Source organism: Agelaius tricolor, unplaced genomic scaffold (genome assembly GCF_023055355.1).
Source record: "Agelaius tricolor isolate 1412-34295 unplaced genomic scaffold, bAgeTri1.0.p SCAF_29, whole genome shotgun sequence".
Classification (NCBI taxonomy): Eukaryota; Metazoa; Chordata; class Aves; order Passeriformes; family Icteridae; genus Agelaius; species Agelaius tricolor.
Window position 1 is genome coordinate 6159476 of NW_027269289.1, and position 21000 is coordinate 6180475.

Here is a 21000-nt window from a genome sequence, read left to right on the forward strand (position 1 = left end):
ATGGGACTCGGGTATTTTTGTGACTGGAAATCTGCTCAAGGAGAAAAGTGCTCCGAGTTCTGCTTTCAGAGCAGCATTTCCAGCTCCTGGAGCATCATCCCATGCTCATCTGCCACATTCCAGCAGCACAGGCTTGTCCATGCTTTACAGGATGAGTGTCCCTCTGTGGAATTCACATTTTCTGAAAAATCCCTTCGCCCAGGATTTTTCTCCTGGGAAGCTGAGAAGCCTCAGAGAAAAAGGAAAACAATTCTTATCTCATTTGCTTCTCCTGAGTTTAGCTCCTTTGGAGCAAATGTTTTTTGGAGATTTTTTACCCACAGGTGATTGTTTCATTGGATTCTGCTGTGAGTTGTTTTCACTCTTTGGCCAATTGGGGCCAAGCTATGTCAGGACTCTGGAAAGAGCCACAAGTTTTCATTATTATATTTTTTAGCCTTCTGTAAGTCTCCTTTCTGTATTCTTTAGTATAGCGTTCTTTAATATATTATAGTGCCATAAAATAATAAATTAGCCTTCTGAGGACGTGGAGTCAGATTCATCATTCCTTCCTCCCTGCCACAGGGATCTCTGCAAATATCCCCCACCAAAAAAACCCAGCCCAGAGAGGAGAACAACTCCAGCCACTGTAATCCCCAGCAGGATGGACCCTGCAGACAAGTAAAACCACACAAACTCCACCCATGACCTCAGCTAAGGGCTATAAAGAAGGATTTGATCATTCAATTCAGTGTTGGCTCATCCAGCTCAGGATTTCTGACCTGTTGCTCAAAGTCCCCAGCAAGGGAAGCTCCACCTCCACCTCCCCAGGCTGATGGAAAATGAGTTTCTGGTTCTTGTGGCCCTCAGGACGAGGTTAAAGCTGCACGTTGCCAAAAACTGAATGGACAAAACAACTCTAACTTGTATTTTTTACCACCACACGTTTCTTAAGCCACTTTCCTATTCCTGGAGGCCACCTGTGGATAGAAACTTGGGCAATCCTTTCAACTCTGCAGGATTTTCCTCTTGACATGATGATATTCCCAGAAACCAGAGAGCCATGGAGTAAATTCTTATATAATATGATAATTGACTTGGTCTCTAAAGGATAAGCATGTCAAGATCCAAAAAATCATTTTTTCCTTACCAATGCAATAAAGATGTGATTGAAAGTGTCATGTTCTGGGTCTATGAGCAATATTCTCATAACTCATCATCTAAAACAAATTGTTCTTTCATTTGTACAAGTTAGAGGAGATTCCCAGTCAGACAAGCTGAAGGCAGGAGTTTAAACAGATTCTGCATGGCAGAAGGAATATTAATTTCCCTTCCCCCCTGTTATGAATGTTAAATCACAGCTTCTCACCTAGGGTTAATTAATCTTTCCAAAGGTGCTCCAGCCCACCAAACACACACCAGGAAGATCCTTCCCACCAGGAAAGCCCCAGCACAAATCTCAGAGCTCTGCTGCATGACCTGGCAAGTGAGGAATAATTGAATGTGCAGAACTGCACAGCGAGCCTCATCCTTTGGAGGGAAAACAGAAAAATTATCCCAGATCATGGGGTGGGTGTGGGAGAGGAGCTCCTTTGGTGCTGGGGATCACTGGGATGAGCTGCCAGCTCCTGGCTGGGCTGGAGCAGGGCTGGGAGCACCCAAGGAGGTGTGGATGCCATGGTGTGTCCAGCTCACCTTGGTGTGTCCTGCAAGCTCCTGGCTGGGCTGGAGCAGGGTTGGGAGGACCCAAGGAGGTGTGGATGCCATGGTGTGTCCAGCTCACCTTGGTGTGTCCTGCAAGCTCCTGGCTGGGCTGGAGCAGGGTTGGGAGGACCCAAGGACACGTGGATGTCCTGCTGTGTCCATCCCTCCTGCTCCAGCTCACCTTGGTGTGAACCTCCCTCCCCTGAGTGCTCCCAGCCCCCGCAGGCAGCAGGAGCAGCTTCCCCGGAGCACAAAAAGGCTCTGAAAGGGCTCCAGTGGAAGGATTACACAAGTCCTGTCACCAGCACAACTCGGGCGCGATTACCTGATTACAGAGCCATTTACATAACAGACGCCATTAGCACAGAGAGCTTTTGGCTTCTCCTTCCCCACCTCTACTGCCATAAAACACCATTCACTCCCATAATTGAACCTCCAGCAACAAAGGACTCTAATGAACAGAGCAATTGCTGGGGGAGCTCAGACCCTAAATCCAGGCAGACAACAGCTCCTGGACCGAGTTCAAACACATCCCCTGCTTAAATTCTTGTCTAGGGCCACTTGAAAACCCTGAAGTATTAAAGCATTAAAGGTACTTGGGAGAGAACAAGGATGGTGTGCGGGCTGAGCAGGCTCCAAAGAGGAGGAGATGATGCTAATTATCCAGCTGGTAAAATGGAATCTCTGGGAGGAAGAAATGAACAGCCAAGCCAGTTCCTAGTGCAAGAGCAGCTCTGTTTCAGCAGGGGTAGGGCACCCGCCCAGGAGGAGCAGGATTACATCAGGGTGGTGACAGGCAATCAATGAACACTCAATTAACACTTACAATATTACTAACTTAAGCAAAACATGTTTTTGCAACTGGTAATCTCTCCCTTGTACTGATACAGCCCTAATTTAATTTTCTTCAGCGCGCCAGCATCAAGCATGGAAAAGAAAAAGAATGAGGAGCCACCCTCTGAATGGGAACATCCTTCAGCTCTGCAAAGAGGGGAGTCAGAGTGGGGATGGAGACAGGGCAAGGCTGGGATTCACACCTGGAATCACTTTCCATCAGGAAAAGAGGAGGCAGCACTGGATAAACCTCCCCATCCCCAATCCCTGCAGAAGCTGGGTTTGATTCCAGCTTCATTTTCTCGCCTCTGCTCCTTTCCCTCTCTGCAGCTTTAAGGTTGGTGAGGTAAGAGGTGAAAGTAACCTTCCAGAGCCCCGTGCCCTAATTAACATGCCAGCCACCCACTGAACGTAATGATGCCTCTTAATCTCTGTGCCTGGCTCTGCTGAGCTCCTCTGGGAGGTGGCCCAGGGGATTTGTGGCTGCAGCATCCTCCAGGTGTGTGCAGGGGGCTCGGGAGGTTGGTCAGTCTCATGGGACAGCAGGAGGTAAGCAGAACCCTTCATGCACCCTGAACACACCCAAACAGGCCTGTTCCAGCCCTAAAAGCATTGAGAAAAGGGTTTTTTGGGTTTTTTTAACTGGATAAGACCTACACATGGCTCAGCTGTCAGCAGCCCAATCCCTTCTACAGCACAGCCCTGCTGGATTTTACATCCCTGCTCTCCCCCACACCAGAAAAAAAAACCCTAAAAATTCACAACATAACTGAAAGATTTGAAGGGCAATAATGACCATTTTGAAAATCTTGTTTGAGTTGTGATTGACTCATGCTGAGCTTTTCCCACTCCAAACCTGCAGTTGACCTAAAAGAACGCTGGCAAGATGTATCATTTCAATTTAAAGAACAGCAAATGTACCAAGTCCTGGGTAATTTGCTCCTGTGCTTAAATATAAAGCTGTACAAAAATAAAACATGGCTTTTTCTTGTCTGGATTTATCCAGCTTGAGCACCCAGCCACAGAACCATGGCCTGTCTCCCAACCTTTGCCTAGCAGAGCTCTCTTCCCCTGCTTGAGTACTCCTGGACAATAATCAAATCACTCCCTTTGGTGAGAAGGAGAAGATTGGGCTTCAGTGTCTCTCTCTCCAGCCTGTTTTACAGCCCTCACATCATCCCCATGGCTCTCCCCTTATCTCCCTCCAGTTTGCCAACATCATTTTTAAGGTATAGATACCAGGGCTGCACACAATGCTCTTCCTGCTTGTATTCATTATTTCTCTGCTTAGACAGCCTGAGATAGCATTAGCACTCCTGAGGATTCACAGCACAGCACAAGACCAGCCAGTTATTGATAAGATAATGAAATTAAGCTCCTGCTTCTCACCTTGATGTGGCAGCTCCCGGGGGTTCCTCTCTCCAAGTGTGGGTTTTACTCCCCTCTCTCGTTAGCGTGGATTAGTAAATTATCACAGGGGCTACCTGAGCACTCAGCCTCTCCCTCTGTGACCCAGGGAACTGGCTAAACCCCACGCCCATCCGTGTGGGAACATGGAAACTCAGCTCAGAGGTGCTGCAGACACCCCAAAGTCCAATGGTGGCCACCAGAGCTCCAGGCTGGAGGAGAGGTAATAGGCAACAGCCCTGTTGCCTGTGTGCTACTGCATCCTGAGAGCCACACGAGCTCCAGCACCCCAATCCCAGCACTGCCAGGACACCCCAGCACTGCCAGGACCAACCCTACCACCCCAGGACCATGGTGTTCCCACCAGAGCATCTCCCACACGCAGCACAGCTCATGCCAGACCCTCTTCCCAAGCCAAGCTGTAACCCAAACCAGCATCCTGTGTTGTATGCTACTGCATCCTGAGAGCCACACGAGCTCCAGCACCCCAATCCCAGCACTGCCAGGACATCCCTGCTCCTGCCAGGACACCCCAGCACTGCCAGGACCAACCCTACCACCCCAGGACCATGGCATTCCCACCAGGGCATCTCCCACACGCAGCACAGCTCATGCCAGACCCCCTTTCCAAGCCGTGCTCCCCCTTCCCTGACCCCAACAGGATTTTGGGAGCTGACACAGCCCCTGGTCCTGCTCCCCCAGCCCCAAGGAGCCCTTTGGGCAGCGCTGCCAGCACGTTGCAGGCTCACAGACGCCAGCTGGAAACTGCAAACTCCTCCAGGAGCCTCACCCAGGGGTTTGCTCCCTCTTCCCTACCCCCAGCCCCAGCAGTTGGGAGTTCATATGGCTGGATTTTCTCACCCACAGTCAGGGGAAGGGAAAAAAAAAAATTGTCATAGAAAATGTGCGAGCACTGACATCTTAAGACAAAAAAAGATGCAGATTTCTCAACTGTTCACAGCACATTATGGAAATACATTCTCAGGGACTATTAAATATGGGATTATTGACTAGATGAGCAGCAGCTCAATGGACTGGCTTGCAAATATGTCTTTAGACAATTCTTAAAATGCAGATTAATTATCTAACAGACAAGAATAGTTTTTTTCCTCCAGACTTTCTAATGATCTGTTGCATAAACAAGCATCCTGACAGTTTTGTTTGCACTTGTGGTGGCTGAGATGTTCTTCAAGAACTAAATGGTGGCTGAGACTTAAATCTTATTTAACACCCAGCAGGAACACAACAAAAGGCACGTCAGTCCAAATCCCTGAGAGCCACATCTCCTGGGAGACCCCTGGGAGGTCCAGCTGCCAAGAGACCCCAATCCCCAAACACCACAATCCTGGTATTCCACAGAGCATTCAGTTCTGTCCATGTGATTAAAACAGCAGCATGAGCGCCCATCATTTAACCCCCCAACCCCTTTGGAAACGAGCAAGGAATGTTGGACCAAAGAGATATTTTCACTGTTATGAAGATTCAGGAAAATATCCCTGCTGGAATTCCATTTGAAAGAAAATCCCTGCTGGAATTCCATTTGAAAGAACAAGGTTGAAGTTGGGGGAACCATCGCACTGAGCTCTGCTCTCACCTGCAGATTCCTTCCAACCTGTTAAGCCAGAATTTAAAATTCCTTTCTTGATTTTCAGTTTGTCATGGGTGCAATACAGAGCCCAGTGGTCGTTTCCTCACTGAAGGTAATTAACTTGTTATTTGTCAGCTGTGCCTCCTTTTGTGACGGGTTCAAATGCTGCTGGGTATCAAACCCACTGCAAAGCAAGTGTGAAACATTATTATTCCAGCTTCACACCCACTTTCCCTCGGTGTGAGCAATAATGCAACGTGTGAGACAGTGATGAATGGGGCCTGGAGAGGAGCAGATGCTCGGGGAGCACCAGCACAGGCTCTGCCCCAAACGTTTCTGGGGCTAAAAATGAGATGTGATGGCCAGAGCTGCACACACAGCCCTGAACAGCGCTCAGGAGGTGGAGCAGGAAATGGGAAATAAGCAGAGAGCAAACAAGAAACCAGCAAAGGCAAACAACCAGCGTGGGTAGATGTCACTGTCACATTTCCTGAAAAAATCCCTGCACCAGGATTTCTTCTCCTGGGAAGCTGAGAAGCCTCAGAAAAGCATGAAAACAATAATTATCTGATTTGCTTCTCCTGCGTTTGGCTGCTTTGGAATGGGTTTGGAGATTGTTTACCAGCTGGTCGATGTTTGATTGGTTTCCTGTAAATTGGTTTTACTTAATGACCAATCACCATCAGCTGTGGCAGACTCTGAGGAGTCAGTCATAACTTTTTCATTATCATTCTTGTTAAACCTTCAGTCTGCATCCTTTCTCTATTCTTTAGTTTAGTTTTAATATAGAATTTTTATATAATATAATATATATAATAATAAATTAACCTTCTAAGAATGGAGTCAGATTCACTCATCTCTCACCTCACCCTACAAATCCCCCAGGTAGAAGGTCAGATTCTTTGCTTAACCTCTTTTTTGGGGTGGAAAAAAGCAGTTTTGGCACACCTAAGAGCGTACAGATCAGCAGTGATTGCTGTGAACTGAGTTTGCAGCCCCTGGCTCAGCCACTTCCCCCAAACCAAGCCAGGTTCAGAGCAATTCTCTCATCCACAGCAGCAATTTGCTGCTCCATCACAGCCTGGAAAGGACAAGCTGCCCTGTGAGGGTCCCACCACAGCCTCCAGCAGCAGAGACAAGGAGCCCTGCAGTCCCTGTGCCTCTGAGCAGGGACAGAGAGCATCAAACAAACACACAGCATCAAAGCACCACGGAAAAAACATCAAAAACCATCAGCTCCTGCCACCTGAAACCCTGTGGTTCGAGCAGCAGGTTTGCACAAAGGTCGAGGCTGAACAAGGGGTTTTGAGGATTCCATCGCCTCCTGAGGGGGCACAGATGATCTCTGTGGTCAGGCTCAGCCGTGGGGACAGGGGCAGAGGCACGGGAAGCTGATTTTCTGCTGGAGCAGCTGAGGTGTGAGCACTCAGCTCAGCTCCTGACCCGAAACTGCTCCAGCAAGGAGCCAGGGGTGCTCCAGGTGTCACAGAGCTCGGGGAGAGCTGCTCCCCGCGGCTCCTTCTCCCCGACAAACACATCCTAACAGCCCCCAAAAAGGTGAAAAGAACTGCTTTTTAAAAATAGCAAAGTCTTTAAGGAGCCGAGCACATGCCTGAGTGGGTGGGAAATTAGTGTTTTATTGTGGCTCTCTGCTCACAGGGGCTGAGACCTCAGATGACTTTGTTTGTGCCCTGCACGGGTTTTTGCAGACTCATTATAAACCCTGGCAAAGAGGGGTTTGTAAGGTCACAGGAGAATTTCCATTAACTGGAGCCTGGCTGGGGATTGCCAGCATGATCTATGTCTCCCATTTATGCATATGCAGGGAGGCCAAGAGGAAGCTCCTTTGCTTTATTTCCACATCATTGTGCTGATGCTGAGCTTACCAAATAAACAAACTGAAAAGCCAGTGGGGAAGCAGGGGGAGGAGGGAAAAAAAAAAAATAATAATAATAATAATACAAAATGCTGTGCCTGGCTGTCTCCCTCGTGAAGGATGCAAATGAATTCTGCAGACTTTGAAGCCAGAGATGAAAATCCCCCAGTGCTGGATGGCTCAGCAGGTGAGGCACTGGGCGGGTTTTTGGTTACAGAGCTGCTCATGTGTGATGGGGACAAGGAATGAATGTGGGTTTGGGGGTGAGAGCTGACTCAGGGAGGTGCAATCCAGCTGCAGCAGAACCCTCTGGGCTCTCCAATCCCCCTCCCAGCACCAAGACACCAAGGACCTCTCAGAAACTGAATTTCAAACACAGAACATCCCCAAGGAACTGGGATAGAGGCACCACGGACCTGGGGGAAAGCACTCCTGGAGAAGGACAGCTGATCTGAGCTCCTCCATCCCTGAGGCATCACCTGCCCCCCGGGAAACGCAGGGATGGCCCCACCAGGAGCTCAGGGCTCAGCAGAGCTCCCCTGATGGATTCCACAGCAGCAAACCCAGCACAGCCCAGACACTGACAGCCCCTGCTCCAGCACAGCAAATCCCCGAGCTGGGGGCTTTGGGAAGAGCAGGGGTCACTGCAGAGCCCTCTCTGAGGCACACAGGGATGGGCAGAGCCCCTTGTGCCCAGCAGAGCAGCTCCCGGGGCTCCCCCACACAGCCCCAGACCTGCTCAGCTGCACACAAACCACAGCAGCTCCTCGTGCCCCTGCACGTTCTCCTGCTGGAGTCCCACAGAATCACCCAGGATGTGTTATCAGGGAAGGAGTCACTCAGGTTTTCCCTTTTTTGCTCAAATCTGAGTTACACCAACTGCTGCTGCAGCGGCCGAACCGCCGCACGCTCCAGCCCAGCAGCTTTGCCTCTGAATTCTTGCAAAAGCAACCCCTTCCTGTTAGCATGTTCACTCTCCCTAACCCAGCTCTGATCCATTTCCACCTCCAAATCATTAAAGATAATAAATAAGCCCAGCCTCAGTGTGAGGAACCCTCACATAATCACATATCTATGCTCCCATCAGCACTCGGCCATTACACTTCTATTTTCTGCAGCTTAACTAAGAAAGCCAGCACTGAACTCTGCCCCTTATCCCACAGCTATTTATTGCCCACATTCTGCTATTTATTTCCTAAAATAGTCTCTTTTGGGTGGATTTAATGAAATATCCAAATAAATTAGGCCCTTTGGAAGATGTTGAACTCTTATTTCCTCAGCTTTAGGAAGAAAGTCTGGGCAGCCATCCTCTGCATGTAAACGGTGGTGATTTGACCCCCAGGGATAGACCAGCCACGTTTTTGAGGGATAATTAGGCCCTCCCAGCAGGCACAGAAGAAAAAATTCAATTACCTGATATCCCAGCTCTTCCTCAGGTTTGGTTTCTGTACAGGCAAAATTTCCTGATGCATCCATCAGCTCCCTCTGCCTTGAAATGGCCAGGGAGGAGGAGGAGAAAGAAAAAAAGAGGTGTCCTCCCCTTTATATTTACACCTGCTGCTATTTTACATCTGATTTATCCCAGATCTACTGATTTGGAACACCTTGGGTCCATTTTTCCCTCTCTGAACAATCCAATCACTGCTAATTGCCCTCAGCTGGGCACTGCCCAACAGCCACTCCCTGTGTCCAGCATGGAAACGACCCTGGTTTCTCCTCTGCACGGTGTCCCTGTCCATGGAACGAGGTGAGAGTGAAGTTCCCTTCCAAGCCAAACCATTCTGGGCTTCTCCACTCTGCTCCTCGCTGCATTTCCCTCCTCCTTCATCGCAATCCAGTCCCACATCCATTAGCAAACCAAATCTCCCAGAGGCACCAGGACAAACACCAAAATCCCACAATCTGCCCCTGAGGGCTCCATGCTGCAAATGAAGTTATGATGGGAACCCTTAACACTGCTCCATGGCCTCCTCACAGGTTTTACACCTTCTCTTACCTCCCCAAGCCCCCCGTTTTTCCTGTCAGCATTAATGGCTGCCCTGAGGTGACAAAGTGGAGTTTGCACAGCACAGGCACAGCTCCAGCAATCCCAAAATCTCCTTTCTGGACAAATTTTTCCTGGTGGAGCTGCTGATACCCCAGAGATTCCTCCCTCCAAGCTGTTCTCATCCTGCTCAGCACAATTTCAGCGTTCCTCCTGTTCACACACAGCAAGAGGTGCCTTGTTTTAACAGATGCCTCACCTTTTACGTGCTGCCTTAGAAACCTCTTGCCCCAGAACAAAAAGCATTTCTGAGGAGGCTTGCAGAACTTCTGTCTCGCCTTCTGCCTGCCTAGAAGCATGAAAAATAAATAAAATCTGACCCCAACAAGTGCTGCCCACAAAGATCTCTCCCCAAAGTCAGTGAAAATCAATATCCACACCTCAGGAACATCAGCAAGCCTTTAAAAAGGGCAAGACATCGACTGTCTGCACATGCTGAGTGCTGAGCAGAACCAGGATAAAGCTTAAACTGCCTTCAAAAAAATGAAGTTTCTTGGAGGAGAGCATTCTCCTCTGCCTGTCTGACCCTAGGGATGTGTCAGCTCCTTCATCTCTCGTGCCAGCCCTTCCTCCTCCTCTCCCCTGCTCTTCCTCCTTCCCCTGCTGCCCCCAAAGCCTTTCCCTTGCACCCGCCCAGCTTCTCCTCCAGCCAAGCCTTTCCTCTGGCCCCGTTCCACATGGAAAACCGGCAGGTTCCTGCAGGAGGAGCAGGAATCTGACCCCACGTGGAGCACAGAGCTCCCACGCCACAGCCAGGTGCTTTCCCACCAGGATTTCCCCTGCCACCAGCCAGGATTGAGCTGAGCACCCTCCCAGCTCCTGGGTGAGTTTGAAATTCGCTCTCTGCTTTTCCTGCAAGCAGAGACATCGCTGTGAGCACACACAGATGAGATTTCCTGGCTCGCTGGAGCTTCCAGGGTACTTTGCAGGCAGCCCTGCCCCTGAGGAGCCCTCAGAGGCCCCGGTCCCTCAAATGCTGCCCCCCTCAGCCCCGGACTGCTGAGTGCTCCCTGGCACCGAGGCACCCAGAGCTCTGCCAGCCCTTGGCTGATTCTCCTTGCACAGCTTGCAAAAGAAACCTCCAGCAAGAAACTTGCAGCTGCATCTCTGTGCCTCTGGAAGCTGCAGGCAGCTGCTCCGATTCAGCCACTGAGAACCAATCTTGTCAAGGAGACGTTCGTGCCTTTAGCCCAAGATTTTGGGGATAAAACCCTTCATTTTGGGGTTCACCTTCCCCAGGCAGCCTCTTCCCACCACACAGGAGCCAGATCAAGAGGGTCTAGAGGAAATTAAAAGGGTCTAAAGGAAAATTTTTAAAATGAACATTCTCCTTCCCTGTGCTGCCACTCTCTGCTCAGCACAGCCTGTCAGCAGCTCCCTCTTCCCCCAGATTCCAGCTGTCTCATCCCAGGGTATTAATCCCTGCCAGGTGCAGGGGAAGGCACCACCTGCGAACCACAGAGAGCCACAGAGCAACTTTCCCAACTTCTGTCTCTGCTCTTGAGGCCCAGCCCTGAAATGGAACCCGAGAGGGGCAGGTTCTGCCTCTCACCATCGATTCCTGCACGCAGACGGTTCCCTTCAAACCCCGAGCATCAGACACATCAATACCGGAGCCGGCTCGCATCGAGACACTTCAAACACGCCTTGGCGCGGTGGGAGCCTCACTGCGGATCGCTTCTCCCCCTCTGGGATGCGAGACTCGAGCAAAGCACGGCAGGGAAGCCCCAGCACGGCCGCATCCCCCTCCTACCTGCGAGCACACAGGGCTGAGCAGCCGGCAGAGGCTCTGTCACGCTCCTGGGGGATGCTCCGATGCCGTAGATTCCCGACTCGCTGCCCAGGGAGGCGGGCAGGGCTCTGCCCCCGGCTGCCTGCAGCGCTCACATCCAGCCGGGATGTGGCTGCCGGAGGAAAAGCTGAGACAAAGAGGGGCCGGCTCCTGCTGGGGGGATCTGCCGAGGGGTGGGCGCTGCTGGAGCCCCGTCAGAGCGGCCGGGATGCGGTGGCAGAGCGAGCGGAGCTGTCCCTCAGCATCCCTCGCTAACGCTGCTCCCCGGGGAGGCGGGCACGGCGCTGGATGCTCCGGGAGGCTGACACCTCCCCACGAAGGACACGCGTGTGGCGACAAAGCCACCCCCACGGGGGTCCGGTTAGCTCCCCCAGGGCCACAACCCCGCGGGCTCGATCCTAGCCAGAGAGAGAATCCGGCCCGGCGGATGGCGAGAGCCCAGCGGCACTTGCAGCATCCCGCAGCTACGCAGAGCCCCGGCCCGAGCCGCAGCTAAGCCGGAGTTTGGGCATCAATCAGCCGGAATAAAGTTGGGCCTAGGGAGAGGTTTCTGCGCGGAGTTTTCCCCGCACACTGCCCGGGCTCGGCGCTGCCGGTTCACCGGAGGAGTCTGCGAGCATCAGCCCCGCACGGCTGCGCACACGGCGAGCACCTCCGCGATCCCAGCGCGAATCGTTCCCCAGCACAACTCCGCACAAACGCCTTCCAGAACAGCGACCCTTCCCTCCCCCATCCAGAGCCTGAGCGAATACGAGTTAAAGAGCGTTTTCCTCGCCTCCTCCGAGCGTGGCACCAGGCGAGCCCCGGGCAGCATCCCTGCCTCCCTCCCTCCCGCCGCACGCTCCCGCACCCGGGAGCCGCTCCCAGGTGATCCGCACGAGTTGGAGCCACACCGAGCGTCCCCTCCCCGCGCTCTTTGAACTTCGGCTCTGCTAAGAGCCCGAGCGTGGCATTTTTCAACTCTTGGTGCGCTAAAACACCGCAAAGGGCTGCTCCCAAAGTCCTTCAGCGAGTGCGGGAAGCGGTCGGGGGGCACCGGCTGTGGCCGGGGGGGGCTGGATGTGCCCGGTGAGGGATGGATGTGCCCGGGGAGCGCTGGATGTGCCCGGGGAGGGCTGGATGTGCCCGAGGAGGGGGGGACCGAGTGCCAGCCAGGGGCACCGCCGGCAGCCAGCGAGCGGCGGCGGCTGCGGCTCCGAGCGCTCCCGGCCCCGCGGCTCCGCAGCGGCCGTGCTGAGCCTCCCTCGGGGGTCCCGGGGGAGCCGTGCCCGCCCCCCGGCCCCGCCGCCGTCCCCCCCGCGCCCCGCATCCCCCCGGCGCTGCCCGCGGCTCGTACCTGGGCTGGGCTCTGCCCGCGGCCGCTCCGGCCCCGCTCGGCAGCGGCGGCCGCGGGTCCCCGGCGGCGGCACCGGGAACTGCAGGGGGCGGGCGGGGGGCGCTGCCCGGGCACCGGCACCGCCGGGCCCCCGGCACCGCACGGAGAGAGCGGGGACAGGGATGGACCAGGGGGAGATGGAGGGAGATGGAGGGAGAGGAGAGGAGAGGAGAGGAGAGGAGAGGAGAGGAGAGGAGAGGAGAGGAGAGGAGAGGAGAGGAGAGGAGAGGAGAGGAGAGGAGAGGAGAGGAGAGGAGAGGAGAGGAGAGGAGAGGAGAGGAGAGGAGAGGAGAGGAGAGGAGAGGAGAGGAGAGGAGAGGAGAGGAGAGGAGAGGAGAGGATCTGGGATGGATGGAGGGATGAGAGGAGAACAGGGGACAGGGATGAATGGGGGGGGGGATGAGAAGAGAGCGGGAGACAGGGATGGATCAGGAGATCAGGGGGACCAGGATGGATGGAGGGATGAGAGGAGAGCAGGGCAAGATGAAGGGATGCAGGGAGAGTAGGCAAGTGGGATGGATCAGGGGATGCAGGGAATGAAGGATGGAAAGAGGGCCAGGCAGGATGGGAGGATGCAGGGAGAGCAAGGGACCAGGGGTGAACAGGAGTGGGCAGGATGGAGAGAGGCAGCAAGAACAGGACGCTGAGGATGGAAGGAGGACCAGGCAGGATGCAGAGAGGATGAGGCACAGAGCTGTGCTAGGGGAGGTTTGGGATGGATCTCAGGGAAAGGGGTGGATCTCAGCACCCAGAGGGTGCTGGCACTGCCCAGGCTCCCCAGGGAATGGGCACGGCCCCGAGGCTGCCAGAGCTCCAGGAGGGGTTGGACAGAGCTCCAGGGATGCCCAGGGTGGGATCTGGGGGTGTCTGAGCAGGGCCAGGAGCTGCACTGGCTGATCCTGGGGGTCCCTCCCAGCTCAGCCTGTTCTGTGGTTTGGTGATTCTAAGGATGGAGGGAGCACAAGAGTCTGGGATGCAGGGCAAGGACCAGTGTGGCACTGGAACTATTGCTGCCAACAGTGACCAGCTTTAAGCCCAGACTAAACACTTCTGACTGGGACAGCTGGGTTTGGGAAAGCTCTGCTTGCTCCCCACACATCCCAAACCCTCAACTGCTTTGGGCCTCCCTGCCAGCACCCCCAGTTTCCCTCCATCTCCTCTGTTTCTCTGAGAAGGACACAAGTGAGATAATTTTGCTCCCAGCTGCTGAAATCTGAAATGTCCCACCACCTCCTCCTGGTGCCCTGAGCAGCAGCCCAGGCTGGGAGAAGGCATCAGGCAGCCCTGGGCAGCAGGAGGGGGACAGAGCCATCCCTGGTGTGAGGCTGGAAATTCCAGGCAGGATCCTGATCCCTGAGGTGCTCCAGCCTTGCCTGCAGTGCTGCAGCCCCGTCCTCCTGGTTCTGTTTGTTTGTGATGGCGAGGAAAGCAAAGCTTCTAAACCATCACTTAATTGGACTCTTGCATTAAGAGCAATGAACTATTATTTGACAGAAATTCATCTTCCCCTCCTGCTGAGGAGAAATAAGCTGGAGGAAAAGAATCAGCTTCAGAGGAGAAAAATAAAACGCCTCTGCCTCAGAGACAAATTACTCATGAGATGCACAGGTAACAGGCATGGGGTGTTTGAGCTCATCCTTTTACACATCATTTCCCTCAGGACAACAGCTACAAGTCAGTGGCTTTGTGGCAGATCCTTTTGTCCCCATGTCCCTGCCCAGCAGGCCATTCCCAGCATTTATTATTCCTGGAATTGATGAGCGTTTTCCTCATCTGAGCTGCTAATTAACAACCGTGGCCCTGCAGGTCCAGGCTCAGCCCTGCCTGGGTGAGGTTTGGCTGGCAGAGCTGGGATACCCAGAGCAGCCTCAGTGCCAGCTCCAGGAGTGGGAGCTGGGCAGATCCCACCTCTCCCCTCAGCTCCGAGCACACCTGGGTGTCACAGGCATCTTTTATGGAAAATCCTTTCCTTGGGATTGTTCCTCCTGAGAAGCTGAGAGGCCTCAGGAACAAGATGCAAACAATGGTTATCTGCTGCTGTGGAATGCAACAGGTGCATCTGGGATTGGGCTCATGTGGTTGTTTCTGATCAATGGCCAATCACAGTCCAGCTGGCTCGGACTCTCTGTCTGAGCCACAAACCTTTGTTATCATTCTTGGTTATTCTATTCTTAGCCAGCCTTCTGATGAAATCCTTTCTTCTATTCTTTTAGGATAGTTTTAATATAATATATATCATAAAATAATAAATCAGCCTTCTGAAACATGGAGTCAGATCCTCATCTCCTCCCTCATCCTGGGACCCCTCTGAACACCATCACAACCTGGCCAGGCAGGGCTCCCCCATCCACCTTGATCCAGGCGGGTTCTGCACCTTCCCCATGGCTCCTGCCTTGTGCCAGCACCTCACTCTCTTGTAGAGATTTTTTGTGTGGTTCAGATCCATCTCTGCCATGCCCTGAGTCCTTCATGCAATTACCGGACCTGGAAACCCAGAATTTCTCCAGAATTTCCATGGCACGGCCTAAATCGAAGCAGAATCCCAAGTTAAAGCACCTTGGCAGCCAACAGGGTGAGCTGAAAGCCGGAATCCAGAGGATGCCTGCAAAGAAACCTGGTTTGGTTTGGGGGGGAAAAATCCAGGATTCCAAGCAGAGGAGAGAGGTTTCCACAGTGCCTTCTGCTGGGAAGTGTTACGTGGGGAGAGGAGGGGGAGGGAAGGCACCCAGCGAGGTTTAAAATAGAGTTTGGTCATTTTATGAATGAGGTGATGTGACACAGTTCCCTGCCAAAGCTGGAGGGTTTGGTGACCTAGAAATTGCTGTTTGGGGAAGGAGCTGTTGTTGGTGTGAGGCTGCAAATCCCAAGTGTTACGGAGGGGGAGGGATCCCACTCACACCCAGGGCGCTCACAGGCAGGGAGGAGCTGCTGAGGCTTCCAAAAACCCTCAGGGGTGCTCAGGGCAGGGCTCGGGGTGCTCCTGCCCCGGGAATCCCTGCCAGGATGGGCCCTGAGGTCACCCGGGCACAGGGAAGGGCAGCAGGGCTGGCAAATGGAGTTGATTGTCCCAGAGAGCAGCACAAAGGCCTGGAGCCAGAGCAGCTCAGCTCGGGGCAGACACAGACCTGTTCTGGGGTCTCAGGACACACACAAACACTTTTTGGGGTCTCCATCCAGACCCAAACCTGTTTTGGGCTCACAATCCAGACTCAAACAGGATTTGGGCTCACAATCCAGACCCAAACGCACTTTGGGGTCTCAATCCAGCCCCAGGGCCTCAGTCCACACCCCAAACACTTTTTGGTGTCTCAACCCAAACCCAAACACTTTATGGGATTTCCATCCAGACCCAAACACTTTTTGGTGTCTCAATCCAGACCCAAATACAGTCCAGGGTCTCCATCCAGACCCAAACACATTTTGAGGCCTCAATCCAGATCCAAACACTTTATGGGGTCTCCATCCAGTCACAAACACCTTTTGAGGCCTCAATCCAGATCCAAACACTTTATGGGGTCTCAACCCAGATCCAAACACTCTTTGGGGTCTCAGCCCAAACCCAGGGCCTCAATCCAGCCCCAAACACATTTTGAGGTGTGGGAAATCCTGTGGTGCTGCACATGGATGAATCTGCCCCAATATTCCCCAAATTTCAGGCTGGTTTGTTTTTTTTTTAGGAATAATCCCACACCTCCAGCTCCAGACACCTGGAACAAAGAGCCCCCAGCAGTGCCCACTGCTTCCCTCATAGCAGGTTATTTATCCAGGCAATTAAATTCCCTTTTCCCTGTCAGCTGCAGGGAGAGGGGCTCTGATCTCAGACTGACGTGGAGGTGAGCAGTGAATCATTGAAAAAAACCTGCTACATTTATCTTCATAGGTGGCTGTATTTCAGCAGAACAGTAAATAACAGCCCCTCTGCAAAAAAAAAAAGTCAAATTCAAGCAGAGCTGAGAGATTTCAGGGGATAAAAGGCACTGAAAGTCAAGATTTGACTGAGACACAAAGAATAAATCTATTATGAGTGGGATTTTTTTTCACCCAGGTTCATAACAAGTTTTTATTGGTAATAGAAGGCATCCAAATGAGATAATTTTATAGATAAGAGCTGCTCTGAAGGAAGCAGTGAGAGGAGCAAGTAGCCTGTGGTAGTTATATAAAAAAGCCCAGCTAATTATAAATATATATTTAGATAGCTCCAAGAAGTTGGTAGGATGAGTTAGATAAATAAGGAACATTCTGTGGAACAGTTTGTTTGCCTTGTCTTCCATGCAAAAAGGAAAATGTGGGTGAATCTCAAGGAGCTGGAGAGCCAGGAGTGGCATCTGCCAAGTCCTGATGCAGGATTTGGGAGGATATTCCTGCTCCCAGCTGAGGAGGCTGCTCCACACCCTCATTCCCCATTTGGGAACTGCCAGAAATAGGATTGGGGATTTTAGTGCCCAAAGCTTCCCAAAAATGGATCCCAGCCCCTCTCAGGTGCTGCACATGCAGTGAGAGAACCCTGGGGGAGCAGAGTGATTAAAGGAGGTGCAATATTGAAGGAATTTGGGGTTTTTGCCACTTTAGGGACAGGGAACAGATGAAGGCAGCAGTGACAGGATCTCAGGGAGGCCACACAGAACATCCCCTCAGACAATCATAAATATTGCACTGATCATTTCCAGCCATCACACTTTCCCTTGCTCTCCTTTTTAAATTCTCCTCCTCATAATTACTGCATCAAAGGATGTTTTCTCCTCTGTGCCTTCCATTCACACCCCAAAGAGAAAGGAAAGCAGTCATTTAAGTGAGGCAGGAAAAAAAAAAATCCAACCAAAACCCAACCTCTCTTTGAAATGTGGGGAAAACAAAAGATGAAGAGACAAAAGATGAGGAGACTTTCAAGGGAGGAATGATTAAGAAAAGGGAGGAACAAAGATTGAAATGAGTCATGGGCAGGTTGGGACAGGGACTCAGGAGGAGACCTCTCATTTCTGCAACAGGTTCAGGGAATTCCAGCCCTGGCTGGGATTTTGGGGCAAATTCGCCTGCTTTTAAATCCCCACCAGTTTATAAAACCTTCATTTTCCAGGCAGAGGTCAGAGGGGTAGAGACACCTTTAATCCCTGCAGAACTTTTCCCATCAGCACAGGGCACAGCATTTTCCAGCTCTCAGAATTCCATGGAGAATTCCAGCTCTCAGAATTCCATGGAGAGTTCCATTTTCATAATTCCATGGAGAGTTCCATTTTCATAATTCCAGCTCTCAGAATTCCATGGAGAGTGAGGAAAGGAAGGCAGTGAAAGGAAGACTCAGTCCTAGGGGAAGGAGTGCCTGAACAGGGAGATTTGGATCCGCTGAGAGCCCAAATCCCAAACTTTGTGAGGAAATTCTAAGCATGGAGCCCCTGGAAGAGCTCTTGTAATTCGAGCTCTCATAATTCCATGGAGGGAAAGGAAAAGGAAATGAAAATGGAAAGGAAAGGGGGAAAAAAAGGGAAAAAGGGACAAAAAAGGGGAAAAAAGGGAAGGGAAGGGAAGGGAAGGGAAGGAAAAGGGGAAAGGAAAAGGGGAAAGGAAAAGGGGAAAGGAAAAGGGGAAAGGAAAAGGGGAAAGGAAAAGGGGAAAGGAAAAGGGGAAAGGAAAAGGGGAAAGGAAAAGGGGAAAGGAAAAGGGGAAAGGGAGGGAAAAGGAAAAGAGAAAAAGGATAGGCTCAGTCCTAGGGGAATGAGCACCTGAACAGGGAGATTTGGATCCACTGAGAGCCCCAGCCCTGAGCTTTGCCAGGGAATTCCAAGCCCTGGAGGAGCAGCTGGAGCAGAGACCACGCTGCTGCTGCTGCTGCTGAGGATTTTGGGGCAGGAATCCCTGCCTAAATCAGAGAACTGGGTGTGCTGAGAAGGAGAAGCCAAGGCTGGGGTCCTTTGCTGTTCCTGGTGCACATCCACGGCCACTGCTGGGCCTGGGGGCGGTCACAGCATTCCCAACAGCAAAAAATAACTTGATTTTCTTTTGGGGTGAGAATTTTCCCCGGGTTCTGAGGAGGACTGGGCCAGCCCAGCCTCAGCAGAGCTTTTCTCTCAGCTCCCATCTCGCAGAGGGAGACAGATGAGGCAGAGCTCAGCAGCGACAGGGGCAGCTTTATTATGGCACAATAAAGAAATTGCAGAGGAGAAAAGATGAGTTCAATAGAGGCTGCAATCGAGGCTATTTGACTTCTGCTGTATGCACGCCCCAAAATGATGGTGATGAATCACTCAGGAGGGCTTCTGAAATGTTTTGAACCCATTTAATCCCAAAAAAACCAAATAAAAAAATCAGTATTTGGAGGTGAAAGAACAGGTGAAGGGCAGGCACAGGAGGACATGGACAGTTCTGGAGTGGAGTTTTTCAGAGAAATGGGATTAAACCTAATAAAGATGGTAGGATTTAAAAATGCCACCAAGAAGGGTTTAATCTCCCCCTCATCACAAGCCAAGCAGCTGGAGTTGCATCAAACCCATCTTCATAAAACTGGAGAGAAAAGGGTTTTTTCAAAGCCAGCTGACAAAAGAAAAGCACAAAGCTCTCTCCTCTCTGTGCTAATTCAGAGCTGAGAAGTTGCTTCAGCACCAGAAGTGGGCTCTGAATTGAATTTTGGAGAGACAGAAGGGAGGGAGATGTGCTCATTAATATCCCAGCATAACAATAACCCCGGATAATGCAAATTATTGCCAAAGCTCCCGAGAGCTGAGAGAAATGGAGATTCACTCTGGAGCTGCACTCCACGGAGTTTATTCAGCAGCTCTGAGTAAATATCAACAAGAAGGTTAAAATATTGATCAGGGGAGATGCTCCACGCTGAATAAGCTGCAGGCATCTGGAAACAAACAAACTGCTGCAAGAAAGGAAGAGGCTGGGATATTTTGGGGGTTTTTATTCTGCCAAAAAGCCCAACTCGATGGTTTGCAGCTGTAAACTCCCAGCAGCTGAGGAAAAAAGGGGGGAAAAAAATCATTTTCCTGATGAAAGGAAAGGCTGGTGGAGTTTTGGTCTGGGATGGGGAGAAATGCAGGAGGGCTCAAGCAAGAAATGCACTGGGATGCATTTAATAATGGAATAATAAAATTATAAATGGAATAACGGAATTTTTAAGGCTGGAAAATCCCTTTAAGATCAGTAAATGATAAATATCAACCCCTCAGCCACAGATTGTGGACATTTCCAGGGATGCTGACCCCACACTGCCCTGCTCCAATCCCCGACCTCCCTTCCCAAGGAGAAATATCAGAAATTCCCAGCCTGGAACAACTCAGGGCCATTTCCTCTCATTCCCAATTTCCTTCTGCCAGGATTGTTTTCCAGAAGGGATGAAATCAGTGAATGGGGCTGGACACCAAACTGCAGCAAGGCTCTGAAACCCCTCACAAATCACAGCTTTATTTTCACTGCCTGACCTCACCTGGATGGAGCCAAAAGTGGCATCAAAACTTTTGGCTCCCTCAAAAACTCCCCTGAGCATCCTTTTTCTAACAGTATTTTTAATATAGATATGATATATTATATATATAATATATATTATATATAATTTACTTGAGAAAACAGACACCTGTTATTATTATTATTTTTAAAATTATATATAAAATATATAACATGTTATATATTATATATATTATATATTACACAAATATATAATATATTATATATATTATACAAATATATAATATATATAACATATTATACAAATACATTATATAATATATATTATATCTATTATATATTATATACTATACAAATATATAATATATATATTATGTATTATACAAATTATATATATTATATATAAAATGTTATATATTTTATATATAATTAAAAATATTAATAATAATAACAACAGGTGTCTGTTTTCTCAAGATTTCTCAAACCAACATTTTAACCCAGGCATATGCTCAGAGTTAACCCCAGGCTCTTTCCCATTTAATTCTGGATCACACTTTGAAGGAAACACATCCAAATTTTTTAATTTAATTTTTTTTCCCATCCTGGGAGTGCTGGGCCCAGCTCTGATGGGAAATATTTCCCCCCACAAAATGCTCAGCCCAACTGGCACAGAACTCGTGCCAGGGACTGGACAACTTCCATCCTCCACCAAGCTCCCATCAATATTTTGAAATAAAACCTAAAATCCATTGCGGAGTTGACAAAAACAAGGGGGAATTATGGATATTTTCCAGCAAATACCAAAGGAATCTTTGCTGAGAGAACAAATGGATTGAACTTGAATTTACAAGTTGGTTTTTTATCATTTAGGGAGGTGGATGGACAGCATTCCACTCTGATTGCTCAGAACCCCATGGGATCATGGAACAGTTTGGCTTGGAAGGGACCTTAAAGCTCCTATAACCCAAAAATAACTCAAAATGACCCAAAAATGTCTCAA

At 50.6% G+C, this 21000-nt stretch overlaps 1 protein-coding gene across 1 annotated transcript in view; it reads right to left on the reverse strand.

Moving 5' to 3' along the window:
* Positions 1 to 12714, reverse strand: part of GRIK4 (glutamate ionotropic receptor kainate type subunit 4) — a 211256-nt gene extending 198542 nt beyond the window's left edge. The window contains exon 1 of the mRNA XM_071449796.1: positions 12561 to 12714. The gene's annotated coding sequence lies outside the window, so the exon portion shown is untranslated. The remainder of the gene's footprint in view (positions 1 to 12560) is intronic.
* Positions 12715 to 21000: the final 8286 nt, after the last annotated feature.